This window comes from Salvelinus sp. IW2-2015, linkage group LG4q.1:29, assembly GCF_002910315.2.
Source record: "Salvelinus sp. IW2-2015 linkage group LG4q.1:29, ASM291031v2, whole genome shotgun sequence".
In the NCBI taxonomy this organism is placed as follows: domain Eukaryota; kingdom Metazoa; phylum Chordata; class Actinopteri; order Salmoniformes; family Salmonidae; genus Salvelinus; species Salvelinus sp. IW2-2015.
In genome coordinates, this window is record NC_036842.1 from 50,764,478 (window position 1) to 50,780,219 (window position 15,742).

Sequence of the window (15,742 nt, forward strand, 5' to 3'; positions counted from 1 at the left end):
CTGGGCGGCTTCCTGGGACTTGACGGACGGCCTCTAATGGCTCGGAACAGACGGGCGGCTCCTGATGGCTCGGGACAGACGGGCGGCTCAGATGGCGCTGGGCAGGCAGGCAGCTCAGATGGCGCTGGGCAGGCAGGCAGCTCAGACGGCGCTGGGCAGACGGGCCTCAGACGGCGCTGGCAGACGGGCAGCTCAGACGGCGCTGGGCAAGACGGGCAGTGCAGGCGGCGTTGGACAGACGGCCGGACTCTGACCTGCTGAGGCGCACAGTAGGCCTGGTGCGTGGTGCCGGAACTGGTGGTACCGGACTGGAGACACGCACCTCAAGGCTAGTGCGGGAGCAGGAACAGGGCACACTGGACTCTCGAGGCGCACTATAGCCTGGTGCGTGGTACTGGCACTGGTGGTACCGGCATGAGGGCACGCACCTCAGGGCGAGTGCGGGGAAGAAGGAACAGTGCGTACAGGGCTCTGGAGACGCACAGGAGGCTTGGTGCGTGGTGCCGGAACTGGAGGTACTGGGCTGGAGACACGCACCACAGGGAGAGTGCGGTGGAGGAGGAACAGGGCTCTGGAGACGCACTGGAAGCCTGGTGCGTGGTGTAGGCACTGTTGGTACTGGGCTGGGGCGGGAGGTGGCGCCGGATAGACCGGACCGTGCAGGCGTACTGGCTCCCTTGAGCACCGAGCCTGCCAATCTTACCTGGTTGAATGCTCCCCGTAGCCCGACCGTGCGGGGGGGCGGAATAACCGGCACTGGGCTGTGTTGGCGAACCGGGGACACCATGCGTAAGGCTGGTGCCATGTATACCGGCCCGAGGAGACGCACTGGAGACCAGACCGCGTTGAGCCGGCTTCATGGCACCTGGCTCAATGCTCACTCTAGCGGCCGATACGTGGAGCTGGAATGTACGCACCGGGCTAAGCACACGTACAGGAGACACTGTGCGCTCTTCCGCATAACACGGTGTCTGCCCGTACTCCCGTCTCCCACGGTAAGCATGGGAAGTGGGCGCAGGTTTCCTACCTGACTTCGCCCACCTACCCTTTAGCCCCCCCAATACATTTTTGTTGGGGTTTCTTTCGGCTTCCAACCACGCTTCCGTGCTGCCTCCTCATACCCACCGCTCCTGGGCTTTAGCTGCCTCCATCTCTTCACGAGAGCGGCGATATTTCTCCAATGTTGAGCCCGGTGTCCTTTTCCCTCCAGAATTTCCTCCCATGTCCAGGAGTCCTGTGTAGTGGGCCGCTGCTGCTGCTGTCGCTGCTGCCCGTTGCTACGCTGCTTGGTCCGAGTTTGGTGGGTGGTTCTGTAACGGCAGCTCCTTCCTCTCGTCACGAGAAGAGAGGGTGTAACAGGGATCGGACCAAGACGCAGCGTAGTTGGTGCTCAACATATTTAATTAAGACGATAACAGTGCACACTTACAAATACAAAATAACAAAATGTGGCAACAGATACAGCCTAGCTGGTGCAGAGAAAACACAAAGACAGGAAACAACCCACCCACAATCCCAAACACACAAGCCACCTATATATGATTCCCAATCAGAGACAGCACAAACATCCTAACATCTGCCTCTGATTGAGAACCATATTAGGCCAAACATAGAAACGGACAAACAAGACACACAACATAGAATGCCCACCCAGCTCACGTCCTGAACAATACTAAAACAAGCAAAACACACAAGAACTATGGTCAGAACGTGACACTACGCAACGCAGAGTGCCTGGACACAGCTCTTAGCCATGGTATATTGGCCATATACCACAAACCTCTGAGGTTCCTTATTGCTATTATAAACTGATTACTAACATAAATATACATAAATAAATAAAAATCGTCATACCCATTATATACGGTCTGATATACCATTGCTTCCAGCCAATCAGCATTCAGGGCTTGAACAACCCGGTTTATAAATGCAAATAACAGATCTATTGTCATTCAAGGAATTTCTTTCAAACAGCTCTTATATGAAAAGGGTATTATCATCATTTTCACAATTTCAGTGTTATTTCAACCTTAGTGTGGAAATCTCATCAAAATGTAAATCACGTTTTAGCTGCACTGCCCTTCTGCATTGTCGGTTAAGGACTTGTAAGTAAGTATTTCACGTTGTATTCAGCGCATGTGACAAATAAAATGTGATTTGATTTTAATATTACCCCGAACTGGTTGCCAACCATCTCCATGGGGCCATATTGGACAGGATTCACATGGCCATATCTCCATAAATAATTGATATATAAGGCCCAATGATGACTTAAAGGGTTAGAGAACACAAGAAAATGGCATTCTAGGTGACTACCTCATGAAACTGGTTGAGAGAATGCCAAGAGTGTGCAAAGATGTCATCATGGCAAAGGGTGGCTACTTTGAAGAATCTAAAATATATTTTGATTTGTTTAACACTTTTTTGGTTACTACAAGATTCCATATGTGTCATTTCATAGTTCTGATGTCTTCACTATTATTCTACAATGTATAAAATAGTACAAATAAAGAAAAACCCTTGAATGAGTAGGTGTGTCCAAACTTTTGACTGGTACTGTTTTGCATGTTATTTTGGCATTAAGTCCTTTTTTTCTCTCTATTGTGTTATTGACTGTATGTTTGTTTATTCCATGTGTAACTCTGTGTTGTTGTTTGTGTCGCACTGCTTTGCTTTATCTTGGCCAGGTCGCAGTTGTAAATTAGAACTTGTTCTCAACTAGCCTGGTTAAATAAATAAAATAAAAATTAAAATGTCAGTTTAAAAACAATGTAAAACATTTAATTTATTGAGTTAATAAAGCCGCATACAAACATGGTCTCTTTTTTGCTTTCTTGAGTAAGGCAGCTCCAAAATGCAAGTGTTTCACCCTAACTCAGTGCTTTCTTTGATGGTGGGGCAGCTAGTGGAAAATACGGAGCATAGGGGTTGGTAATGTTCTCTAGTTGCGCCGTGAGTGGCTCAGTGTTCTGTCACTCATGGGGACACTATGTCACTGCAAAATCGACATGTAGAGATTGAAAAATTCAAGCCCATAGAGTTACATTAGAAGTGCCCATCCAAGAAGGCTCAAGGTCATTGGCCACAGATAAAATTATGTCAAATCAGGTTATATCTACCGTAGCTTTGATTGGACTGATCATGTAAACATCATAATTTCAAAATCTTAGCTAGCAAGCTAGCAGTCATCATCATGAATCAAGTCGACAACCTACTGGCAAATCCTTTTCAATCCTTGTTGTAGGAAGGGAAATTATAGATAAAACGTATCAGTGTTCATCGGTCTTTGGACATAAACATTACACAACAACTTGGAAACCGCAAATTCAACCATGAGTGGTTTGAAATGAATCGGTGGCTAACTGCAAGCATTGCACAGCAATCACTAGCCTGCTATTCAGTGGAGTGGGTGTGTGGTCCAAGTCTGGGTTTAAGGGTCTCTTTTCCAAGCTTAAAAGGATAAACATTCAACACCATGGACCATAAAAGATTGAATACATTGGCTATGCTGTCAATACAGCATGACTTCTGCCACATTCAAAACAACTGGAAACTCGGAACTGGGAAATCTCAGACTTCAGTGAGTTCAAGACAACTGGGAACTCGGAATAAACCGAGCTCTGAGTGGGAAAATATGTTTTGAACGGTCATTCAACTCGGAATAACAAGTCGGAAACTTAGGCCTCTTTCTAGAGCTCTGACCTGAAGATCACTGACGTCATGATTCGACCTTGTTTTTTTTCCGAGGTCCCAGTTGTCTTGAAAGGAGACTGCCAGACTTTGATGACAAAGTTTGATGACAAAATTTGCCCATGAAGGACAACCGCTCCACCTTCCTGTTCAAGTGAGCATAGCACAACAAGGTGAGTCCAAAAATGTATTGTATGCTGCTGCATAGATGATGTAAGGGAGATATGTATATTGTAGCTAAGAAAGTAATACTAAGTGTATGTTGTGTAGTAAGCTGATAGTAACCCATGTGCTTCACCCTAATAATTTGTTCCCTTTCCCACTCATAATTTAGCCTACTGTTCTGACTTGGTGTTGCACATGTAACCTATAGCCTGTTTTAGATAAATGTAATCCTTACATTTTGTAAGACCTTTCATTGTCTGCCTATATGCCCCCTTTATTTATCCTACGGTTCTGACTTGGTGTACAGGGAGAATGCTGTAAGAACGGTGTCACGATCGTGTGGAGAGACGGACCAAGGCGCAGCGGGATATGAATACATCTTCTCTTTATTTTGATGACGAAGATGAACACGAAACGAAACACTTATACAAACTAAACAAAACAACAAACGATCGTGAAGCTACAAACGAAAGTGCACACACAAGCTACTTACGTTAAACATAGACAATTACCCACAAATTTTATTTATTTTTATTTTTATTTCACCTTTATTTAACCAGGTAGGCTAGTTGAGAACAAGTTCTCATTTGCAACTGCGACCTGGCCAAGATAAAGCATAGCAGTGTGAACAGCAACAACCACAGTTACACATGGAGTAAACAATAAACAAGTCAATAACATGTTAGAAAAAAGAGAATCTATATACAATGTGTGCAAAAGGCATGAGGTAGGCAATAAATCGAATAATTACAATTTAGCAGATTAACACTGGAGTGATAAATCATCAGATGATCATGTGCAAGAAGAGATATTGGTACTGGTGTGCAAAAGAGCAGCAAAAGTAAATAAATAAAAGCAGTATGGGGGGTGAGGTAGGTAAATTGGGTGGGTAGTTTACAGATGGACTATGTACAGCTGCAGTGATCGGTTAGCTGCTCGGATAGCCAGATTTTTAAAGTTGTTGAGGGAGATAAAAGTCTCCAACTTCAGAGATTTTTGCAATTCGTTCCAGTCGCAGGCCAGCAGAGAACTGGAAGGAAAGGCGTCCAAATGAGGTTTTAGCTTTAGGATGATCAGTGAGATACCACCTGCTGGAGCCCGTGCTGCGGGTGGGTGTAGCCATCGTGACCAGTGAAACTGAGATAAGGCGGCACTTACCTAGCATAGCCTTGTAGATGACCTGGAGCCAGGTGGGTCTGAACGACGAACATGTAGCGAGGGCCAGCCGACTAGGGCATACAGGTCGCAGTGGTGTGGGTCGTATAAGGGCTTTAGTAACAAAACGAATGGCACTGTGATAAACTGCCATCAAGTTTGCTGAGTAGAGTGTTGGAAGCTATTTTGTAGATGACATCGCGAAGTCGAGGATCGGCAAGGATAGTTCCAGTTTACTAGGGTAAGTTTGCGGCGTAGTGAAGGAGGCTTTGTTGCGGAATAGAAAGCCGATTCTTGATTTGATTTTGGATTGGAGATGTTTGATATGAGTCTGGAAGGGAGAGTTGCAGTCTAGCCAGACACCTAAGGTACTATATGATGTCCACATATTCTAGGTCGGAACCGTCCAGGGTGGTGATGCTAGTCGCGGCGTGCGGGTGCAGGCAGCGAACGGTTGAAAAGCATGCATTTGGTTTTACTAGCGTTTAAGAGCAGTTGGAGGGCACGGAAGGAGTGTTGTATGGCATTGAAGCTCTGTTTGGAGGTTAGATAGCACAGTGTCCAAGGAAGGGCCGGAAGTATATAGAATCGGTGTCGTCTGCGTAGAGGTGGATCAGGGAATCGCCCGCAGCAAGAGCAACATCATTGATGTATACAGAGAAAAAGAGTCGGCCGAGAATTGAACCCTGTGGTACCCCCATAGAGACTGCGCGGACGGACAACATGCCCTCCGATTTGACACACTGAACTCTGTCTGCAAAGTAGTGGTGACCAGGCAAGGCAGTCATTAGAAAAACCGAGGCTACTGAGTCTGCCGATAAGAATATGGTGATTGACAGAGTCAAAAGCTTGCCCGGTCGATGAAGACGGCTGCACAGTAATGTCTTTTATCGATGGCGGTTATGATGTCGTTAGTACCTTGAGCGTGGCTGAGGCTGCATCCGTGACCGGCTCGAAACCGGATTGCACAGCGGAGAAGGTACGGTGGGATTCGAGCATGGTCAGTGACTGTTTGTTGACTTGGCTTCGAAGACCTTAGATAGAGCAACAAGGCCAGGATGGATATAGGTCTGTAACAGTTTGGGCCAGGGTGTCTCCCCCTTTGAAGAGGGGGATGACCGCGGCAGCTTTCCAATCCTTGGGGATCTCAGATCGAATACGAAGGAGAAGGTTGAACAGGCCTGGTATAGGGGTGCGACAATGGCGGCGGACAGTTTCAGAAATAGGGGGTCCAGATTGTCAAGCCCAGCTGATTTGTATGGGTCCAGGTTTTCCAGCTCTTTCAGAACATCTGCTATCTGGATTTGGGTAAAGGAAAGCTGCTGGGAGGCTTGGGGCGAGTAGCAGCGGGGGGGGCGGGGCTGTTGGCCAAGGTTGGAGTCGCACAGGAAGAATTGGCATGGCCAGCCATTGAGAAATGCCTTGTTGAAGTCTTCGATTATTCCACGGATTTAAATCGCGTGGTGACCGTGTTACTTAGCCTCATGCCCACGATGGCAGCTGGAAGGAAGCGGGTGCTCTTGTTCTCCATGGTACTTTACAGCTATCCCAGAATTCTTTGGAGTAGAGCCTACCAGGATGCGATATTCTGCTTGAAAAAGCTGGCCTTTCTTTTCCTTGAGCATGACTGCGGTGTATTGGTTCCTGACTCCCTGAACAGTTGCAATCGCCGGGGGCCTCTCGATGCTATTGCAGTCTTCGCACCAGCGATTGATTTTTTGTGCTGTCGAGGGCAGTTCAGGCTCTGGAGTGAACCAAGGGGCTATTACTTTTCTTTGGTTCCTGTTTCACTCTTGAACGGAGCATGCTTGTCTAATATGGTGAGGAAGTAACATTTAAAGAATGACCAGGCATCCTCAACTGACGGGATTGAGGGTCAATATCCTTCCAGGCGGTACCCGCGGCCAGGTCGATTAGAAAAGGCCCTGCTCCGCAGAAGTGTTTTAGGGAGTGTTTGAACAGTGATGAGGGGTGGTCGTTTGACCCGCAGACCCGTGGCGGATTACAGGCAATGAGGCAGTGATCGCTAGATCTTGATTGAAGACATGCAGAGGTGTAATTTGCGGAGGGCAGGTGGTCAGCGATAATTGCTCTATAGGGTGCCCATGTTTACGGATTTAGGGTTGTACCTGGTGGGGTTCCTTGATGATTTGTGTGAGATTGAGGGCATCAAGCTTGGGATTGTAGGACTGCCGGGGTGTTAAGCATAATCCAGTTTAGGTCACTAACAGAACAAACTCTTGAAGCTAGATGGGAGCGATCCAATTCACAGATTGTGTCCAGGGCCACAGCTGGGAGCTGAGGGGGTCGGTAGCAGGCGCGCGGCAACAGTGAGAGACTTATTTCTGGGAGAGAGAATTTTTAAAATTAGAAGTTCGAACTGTTTGGGCATAGACCTGGAAAGTAATGACAGAAACTTTGCAGGCTATCTCTGCAGTAGATTGCAACTCCTCCCCCTTTGGCAGTTCTATCTTGACGGAAAGTGTTATAGTTGGGTATGGGAAATCTCAGAATTTTTGGTGGCCTCCTAAGCCAGGATTCGGACACGGCAAGGACATCAGGATTTGGCAGAGGTGTGCTAAAGCGGTGAGTAAGGCAAACTTAGGGAGGAGGCTTCTGATATAGTTGACATGCATGAGGCCAAGGCTTTTTCGATCGCAGAAGTCACAAATGAGGGTGACGGGGGACATGCAGGGCCTGGGTTTACCTCCACATCACCCGAGCGAACAGAGGAGTAGTATCAGGATGAGGGCTGCGCGGCTAAAGGCCTATCAAAACTGGTCGCCTAGAGACGTTGGGGACAAAGAAAAAGAGCAGATTTATGGGCGTGGTAGAGATAGAGTCTGGGCATAATGTTGGCAGACAGGGTATGGAGGGGCGCGGTACAGCGGAGGAGGCAAGCCCAGGCACTTGGGTGATAAAGAGAGGTTGTATCTCTGGACAATGCTGCGTCCAATGGGGTGAGGTCCGATGTGGGGGGTGGGACAATAGGGCGTCATCAGAGCGGATACGAGAGCTGAAACTACGCAGGGTCATCATTGCAAAACAAAAAGACGACTGAAAACTAGCCCGCGAACAAACAGTACTGCTAAGGCATACTTGATATTGTTGAGAGAACATACAATACGGCATATAATGTCTTGCAGGTCTTGATGGGAGAGCTAGCCTAAAACAACCAGGTAAGATATACACAAGGCAGATCCAGGCACGCGTTGCCTAGTCTGACTACAGAACAAGAGTAAAGATGAGCGATGACAGGCGAGAGCGGTCGGACTTAAGTACAGCACAAAGATCCTTGAGTTATAAGTCAAGATGCCGACAGATAAGACAAATAAAACAAGAATGGAGTACCCGCATGCAATCTACAAGGTTCAGCAGTCAATGACGATCATGCAGCTATGGTAGCAACGTGATTTTTCATATAGTGGCTGTCGCACGGGCGGCAAGCCCGTGATGGAGAGTAGGAGGCCCTCCACTAAGTACGCACGCCGGCGGCCTGTGGACACTAGAAGCTTCAGAGCCGGGCGTGTATCTCCTTGCTCGAACGGAGGGGGGGTCTGGCTGCAACCGTGGTCCTGTGTCGACAGGAATCCAAGCCAGATGGCGAGGCGGCAAGAAGGTTGTGAAATGAGAATAGTAGTTTGGCAACCCTGTGCCTAGCTCGTGGCAGTGGCAGGTGGCACTAAGCTCTATCATGCCAGCTAGCCGGCAGATGGGCCTAGCTCGAGGCTAGCTCACAGGCTAACTGGTGCTTGCTTCGGGACAGAGGTGTTAGCCAGTAGTAGCCACTCGGTTGCAGCTAGCTAGCTGTTGATGATACGGTGTAATTGTCCAGAGCTTGCGTCAGGAATCCGTGATGTGGTAGAGAAAAAGCAGTCCTATATGCTCTGGGTTGATATCGCGCTGCAGCTAGCCGGCAGATGGGCCTAGCTCGAGGCTAGCTCAAGGCTAACTGGTGCTTGCTTCGCGGACAGAGGTGTTAGCCAGTAGTAGCCACTCGGTTGCCAGCTAGCTAGCTGTGATATACGGTGTAATTGTCCAGAGCTTGCGTCAGGAATCCGGTGATGTGGTAGAGAAAAAGCAGTCCTATATGCTCTGGGTTGATTATCGCGCTGCAGCTAGCCGGCAGATGGGCCTAGGCTCGAGGCTAGCTCAAGGCTAACTGTGCTTGCTTCGCGGGACAGAGGTGTTAGCCAGTAGTAGCCACCTCGGTTGCAGCTAGCTAGCTGTGATAATACGGTGTAATTGTCCAGAGCTTGCGTCAGGAATCCGGTGATGTGGTAGAGAAAAAAGCAGTCCTATATGCTCTGGGTTGATATCGCGCTTGCCCAGACTGGCAGGTATCGGCCCGGTATTGAAGCTGGCTGTGTCCGAGTTAAGGGCGAAGACCGCAGCAGTGGCTAACTGACTACTAGCTAGTAGCTAGTTATCTGGCTAGCTTCTGATTGGGGTTACGGTTCAAAAGTATATAAAAAATAGCAGGTCCGTACCACATTGGGTGAGGCGGAATGTAGGAATGTATATTCAGTTCCTAGATGGAAAGTGAAATTAAAATAAATACGAAATGTATACGAAAAATACGAATACTATTTACACGGGACAAGACAGGACAAAGACACATCCGACTGCTACGCCATTCTTAGCTATATAGCTATACATGATGCCTATGGCCACCTTAAATATGGCTCCCAATCAGAGACAATGAAAAACATCTGTCTCTGATTGAGAACCACTCAGGCAACCATAGACATAGCTAGACACATTCACTCAACCATAGACTTCCCTAGAAACATTCACTCAACACAAACCCATACACTCTAACAAAATCCCCCTAGACACTACAACCACCCAAGACAAGACAAAAACACAAACATACCCCATGTCACACCCTGACCTAACTAAAATAATAAAGAAAACAAAGAATACTAAGGCCAGGGCGTGACAAACGGCCTATGTTCTGAATTCTGTGCTGTACATTTCAAAAGTGCTGAACAAATGGTTATATTGACTACGTCCGTCCTAGCTCGCTCATTAATGTCTTATTCGAAATTACAGATGACCTCTTATCCGCTCGTTGTCCCCTTATGCCATAGTTTGTACATTGTCAGTAGAACCACATTTGTTTAAGCAAGTCAGCCATATCAGCTCTGATTTTTTTAAATGTAATAAATGCGGCTGAATGAACTGTTTCGCTGCCAAACAAGACTCTGCTAATAGCCAGGTGTAGCAGTGGTAAAGATTCACTCCATGGTTCTGAAAAGAAAGCACTGTTTGTCACGATTATAGTGCAATCTGTGTATTGTTTAGTGTTGTGTTGTGTAGTGGCTTTGCTGATATGCATCTTATTTTATTTTTTAAAGTTTAGCCCACCAAGAATTACATGCTAAAATCGCCACTGGCTATGTGAGAGGTTATAGACTTACAGTCAGTGTTCAGATTTCAGGCTACTATTCAATTTAACCCATCTGAACAGTAGCTTTGGCTTGCCATTTTTAAGTCAGTATTGTGACTGTAGAGTCTGTATAACATATCACAGTCATCACACATAACAAAGCCAGCACTGCTATTATCCTCTTTTACCTCCCAAGCATTAGGCTACTGTTCTGGCCCTCCTATTTATTTTCAACTCTCCATTTCACATCTTTTCTCTTATTGAATTAAACTCTGACATTGCCGTTTTTGCCTCAGTGGATTGATGTTAACTTTTTCTGCCCAAGTTCCAGGGCCTACCGTGACATTCCGGGGTTTCTATTTTTTGAAAAGACATGTAAAGACATAATTCTGCATGAACATAACCAATCATGATGTTTTCAACTTATTCTTGTCAAACAAAGCACTTCCTGTGCATGTTCATCCACTCCAAAATAATTCCAGCATCCAAAAGTGCACTGTGCACTCACGCCATTTGATGAATGGAAAGAGACACCAAAAAAGTGTAATGAAAGTTGGCTTATAGCCTGAATTAATTGATTTTGTCTTGCTGACAAAATTACCTTTTTTGTAGAAAGAAAAGTTGGGACACCTGAAAGGGGGCTGAGATACATACAGGACTGTCCAGGGCTGACATGTGCAGCCACATGGGACATACAGTGGGGAGAACAAGTATTTGATACACTGCCGATTTTGCAGGTTTTCCTACTTATCATAGCGCAGATGTGCAATGTTTTCCCACTTCCTACACATGCTAAGCCCATAGGGAGCTAGAGGTGTGTACTACTCTACGCAGCACATACACACATAAAACCTATGCACACGCACCCACACACCCTCTCTTTGTCACCCCACTCAAGTTCAAGAGCGAGACCCTACACACACTATGGTTTCCCCCCTGCTTCCTATGGGGAGCCCTGTCTACATCCAGCTGATATTTTAGTGTCACTGGTGCCTGTTCTTCAACCGCCTCGGTAGTAATGTCACATAATGAATTTAGTCACACGTTATAGTCACATGCACACACATAATAGAAACACTAAGCATAGCTACCAAGGGAAGGAGGAAAAACAGACACACAGAAGACAGACAGACAGATCAGACAGACAGACAGACAGACAGACAGACAGACAGACAGACAGACAGACAGACAGACAGGACAGACAGGACAGACAGACAGACAGAACAGACAGACAGACAGACAGACAGACAGACAGACAGACAGACAGACAGACAGACAGACAGACAGACAGACAGACAGACAGACAGACAGACAGACAGACAGACAGACAGACAGACACAGACAACAGACAGACAGACAGACAGACAGACAGACAGACAGACAGACAGACAGACAGACAGAACAGACAGACAGACAGACAGACAGACAGACAGACAGACAGACAGACAGACAAGACAGACAGACAGACAGACAGACAGACAGACCAGACAGACAGCACAGACAGACAGACAGACAGACAGACAGACAGACAGACAGACAGACAGACCAGACAGACAGACAGACAGACAGACAGACAGACAGACAGACAGACAGACAGACGACAGACAGACAGACAGACAGACAGACAGACAGACAGACAGACAGACAGACAGACAGACAGAGAGAGAGGCATGTAGACACGCACAACCCATTCTACACCCTCACCACAACCACCCCCACCCATCTTCCTCGCTCTGCTTAATACCCACAGCCCTCTGGCTCTGTGCTGGCCTGGGGGGCACCCATTTAACTTTGCCAATCTCACTGACACACAGCCATTACTGGTGCGTTTGAAGAGCCCAGTCGCTGCTCTTCCCAAAGCCAGATGAAAGCCTCTGCCTGGGGCTCCGAATACCAGGCCCTATGAACTGCAGGCTGACTGGATCCAGGGTATAATTCTACTGTCAACAGGGAAGCCAGTTTGTGTTGGATGAGACACTTCCCACCACACAAACATACAGAGTCAGACACGGACACAAACACATGAAAGGAGACCAAAGTGTGGTTTGTTTGACTGAATAACACATAAGTAGCTCTGACTAAAATGTAGCTCACGTTTGTTGACACTCAGAGGAGACACATCATCACAACCGCAGGGTTCGTCACAAAGGATGTGTGTGCGAGTGTTGAGTTGGATGTATTACAAAGTTAGATGATTATAGGACAGAGACAGGGGACATAACGGTGAGAAAGCCAATGCTCAAGCATAAAGACATGAAGATAAAATAATCGCGTGGATTTCTTACAGCTTGCCTAAGTATAGAGAATAGAATGAGTCATTTCTTAGAGGATCGTCTTCAGCCATAACATGTTTCAGAGGCACCATTTTGATTCATCAGAAAATCAGAGTCCTTTACACCATTACTTCCTCAAAAAGCCAGAGTTACACCAGGAACACACAATCCCTCCATCAGTGCTCAGACTGTCCGCATAGGCTGAGAGAGGCTGGACTGAGGGCTTGTAGGCCTGTTTGTAAGGCAGGTCCTCACCAGACATCATCGTCACAACAACATCGCCTATGGCACAAACGTACCGTCGCTGGACCAGACAGGACTGGCAAAAAGTGCTCTTCACTGATGATTCGCGGTTTTTGTCTCACCAGGGTGATGATCAGATTCGTGTTTATTGTCGAAGTAATGAGGCATTACACAAGGCCTGTACTCTGGAGCGGGATCGATTGGAGGTGTAGGTCCGTCATGGTCTGCGGGCAGTGTGTCACAGCATCATCGGATGAGCTTTGTTGTCATTGCAGGCAATCTCAACGCTGTGGCGTTACATGGAAGACATCCTCCTCCTCATGTGGTACCCTTCTTCAGGCTCATCTGACATGACCCTCCAGCATGACAGGAATGTCATTGTTCTTCCATGGCCAGCAAGGATCCCGGATCTCAATCCCATTGAGCACGTCTGAGGCCTGTTGGATCAGAGGGTGGGGGCTAGGGTCATCCCCCAGAAATGTCTGCAAATCTGGTGCAGTCATGAGGAGGAATGCACTGCAGTACTAATGCAGCTGGTGGCCACACCAGATACTGACTGTTACTTTTGATTTTGACCCCTTTGTTCAGGGACACATTATTCCATTTCTGTTAGTCACATGTCTGTGGAACTTGTTCAGTTTATGTCTCAGTTGATGAACTTGTTACGTCATACAATATTTACACTTGTAAATTTGCTGAAAATAAACGCAGTTGACAGTGAGAGGACGTTTATTTTTTTGCTGAGTTTATATCTTTGAGTGGATATAATCAGTTTCATGTCACATATATGATAATACATATGTACATAAAGATCTACTCACAGCAGTGTTAAAAAAAAAAACTCTACCTGGAAAAAAAAATGACTGGAAATAACAAGAGAAAATAGGCCACATTTTTTGAGAGAAAAAGGTCTACAATTTTATCCCCAATGTCCTTACACAGCTCACTGGTCTTGGCCATTGTGGAGAGGTTGGAGTCTGTTTGATTGAGTGTGTGGACAGGTGTCTTTTATACAGGTAACGAGTTCAAACAGGTGCAGTTAATACAGGTAATGAGTGGAGAACAGGAGGGCTTCTTAAAGAAAAACTAACAGGTCTGTGAGAGCCGGAATTCTTACTGGTTGGTAGGTGATCAAATACTTATGTCATGCAATAAAAGGAACTTGACAAAAAAAGTTTTATTTCCTTGGTATTTCATTATAAAACGTTTGCTAAAAGTGTTGGTAGTGGTCTAGGAACGTTCTCCAACTGGTTTGATATCGGGAATGTTCTCAAATTGTTCCCAGAATGTTAAGAAACAACGTTCTTCTGTGGGAATTTCAGTACATCAGCATAACGTTTTCTGCCGGTTTCCTCGTGGTTCTATTTAAAGTCATGTTCTCAGAACATTAAGAAAACTTTCCATAAAACCACGAGAAAAGAGTCATATTTAAAGAACATTCTGTGAATGTTATTTAAAAACATCTACATTCCATTCTCAGTGTCAACCAAGCTCTCTCTATCCTCTATCTTGGTAAGTGTGTTCAGGTGTGTTGGCCGTGCCCAATTATTGGCCACACCTAATCTTAATGAGTGCTTGTTTCCTTTGAAATGGGGTCTGTTTGAATAGACTAAAATGAACTGCTTTGTATGAGTAAAAAAACACATGGCATGCTAGCGTCATCCTGGTGGCGCAGTGGAATAATTCAATGAATAGACAGAAGATCATAGGTTTGAATCTCATTGACACCTTGCCGCAATAATGAATAATTTTTTTTTGCATTATCAAAGCCGAAGAAAATGTATTGCCATGTGTCCTATCTGTGCTTGGAGTTCAAAATATGTCACAAGCTAGTAGTGTTATTAAAAGTATAATTGAAACATTCAGTGAACGTTTTAAGGAAAATCTCCAAATAACCTTTACATTTCGTTCAAAACATTAACAACATTTAGAGAATGTTCTCGGAACGTTATTTAATTACGTTCAAATATCCTATAATTTCTATTCTCAGAAAGTCAATAAAATCCTCCCAGGTAAACTTTCAAGGAACCTTTCTCAGAAACCCCCAAAAATATATGTTCACAGAACAGACGATATTTTTCCTTCACTTACTTAAAAAAAAATCCGTTTTACCAGTCAGGAAGCGTGTGGTTTCTTTACCAAAACCAATGGGAAATCAAAAACGTACTTTCCCGTAGCTTAGTTGTCTTATTCTCTCTAAAAAGTATTTATTATCTAATTGTCCATCTAATTTTATTGTTTATCACTTTCAAGTTATGGTGTCAAAGTAGGCTAATTTAAAGCTATACATTATTCAAGTATCTATTTGGCATCACTCAAAAGATTTTAGTTTAACTCGAATTAAGGTCGTAAAAATAAGACTACTTACAGATTTACGTTGTTCTCCGGACAGAAAATGGACAACGTCGTGTCAATTAATGTTCCCCTGATGTTACTTTGTGAGATAGTTACGCTGTCTGTCGGGGCAATTCATCCCAATGCCATTTTCAGGGAGAACACGAGTTGCGACGCATTGAGAGGAAAGTGACCTCATCGTTCGCAACAACAACAACAAAAACGGGCATAAGAGCATAAAAGCTGCAATACGTTTACTATTGCATTACATAGGGATATATCACAACAATTAATGTACTTATTGATATTTTCAATATTCACTCTACCATAATTTACAGGTGCATGTAATGCCATTTTTAATTTAATAATTAATAAATCAATCAAATGTATTTTACAAAGCCTTTTTACATCAGCAGTTGTCAAAGTGGTTTACAGATATCCAGCCTAAAACCCCAAAGAGCAGACACGCATCCAATAGTTTATGGTTTTC

The 15,742-nt window shown here is 45.5% G+C and overlaps 1 protein-coding gene across 2 annotated transcripts in view; it reads right to left on the bottom strand.

Annotated features, from left to right (window-relative positions):
- LOC111962094 (hyaluronan and proteoglycan link protein 3-like) overlaps positions 1 to 15,435 on the bottom strand; it is a 29,857-nt gene extending 14,422 nt beyond the window's left edge. For both annotated transcript variants that reach the window (XM_023984919.1, XM_070442944.1), the window contains exon 1: positions 15,287 to 15,435. The gene's annotated coding sequence lies outside the window, so the exon portion shown is untranslated. The remainder of the gene's footprint in view (positions 1 to 15,286) is intronic.
- Positions 15,436 to 15,742: the final 307 nt, after the last annotated feature.